Source organism: Corapipo altera, unplaced genomic scaffold, assembly GCF_003945725.1.
Source record: "Corapipo altera isolate COAL_440 unplaced genomic scaffold, ASM394572v1 61411, whole genome shotgun sequence".
Taxonomy (NCBI): Eukaryota; Metazoa; Chordata; class Aves; order Passeriformes; family Pipridae; genus Corapipo; species Corapipo altera.
In genome coordinates this window covers 539,417-540,198 of record NW_020884875.1, presented here as the reverse complement: position 1 = coordinate 540,198, position 782 = coordinate 539,417, and positions in this window count along the sequence as shown.

The window sequence follows — 782 nt, the reverse complement described above, 5'->3', positions numbered from 1 at the left end:
CACCGTCGGCTCCGGGGCTTCCTTCCCCGGCGGTCGGTGAGGTGCAGCCGCGTCCCCGTTGCCGGAGATGTGGCATCTCCCGGGGATCGTGGGTGCCTCCCCCAGTACGCTGCGGGCTCCATCTGCTGCGAGTGGGCAGGGTGCATCTCCCCACTCTGGTGCTGGGGCACTTCACCTCACCCAGAGTTGTTTATGAGCGGCAACAATCCCTCTCCTCCATGTGTCGGTGGGGTGCCTCCACCATGATCCCTGGGGGTCCATCCCTAGGGTGCCTGAGGGTGGCATTCCCTCTGCAGAGGGTCAGGGGGATGTGTACCCCATCATCGTGGGGGCTCCATTCCCTGGAGGCTGGTGGGTTGCAGGAGTCCCTGCCCAGGGGCCATTGGGGTCCATCCCTTTGTAGGTCAATGGGGCAGGTGTTGGTGGGCTCCATACCGCAAAGGTTGGTGGGGTTTCATTCCCCTGGGGGTCAGTGAAGCATATCCCCTGATTTGGGGGTGTCTGCCCAGCCCTTGCTCCGCTGATCCCAGTGTGACTGCCTGCAGGGCAAGGGGCATGCTGTGACACTTTGTGCTATCACCCTGTCATGCCGTGACACTGCCTGTTACTGTCTTGCAGTGCAGCAGGGCCCGGGGATATGAGGAGAGGGGTTGCAGTTGCAGAAAAAACAGCAACCACCCCCCTTCACTATATGCAGCGGTTTAATAAAATCAGACAGCATGAAGCATGTGTCTGATTCCCCCCCCCCCCCCCCCCCCCCCCCCCCCCCCCCCTCCCCCCCC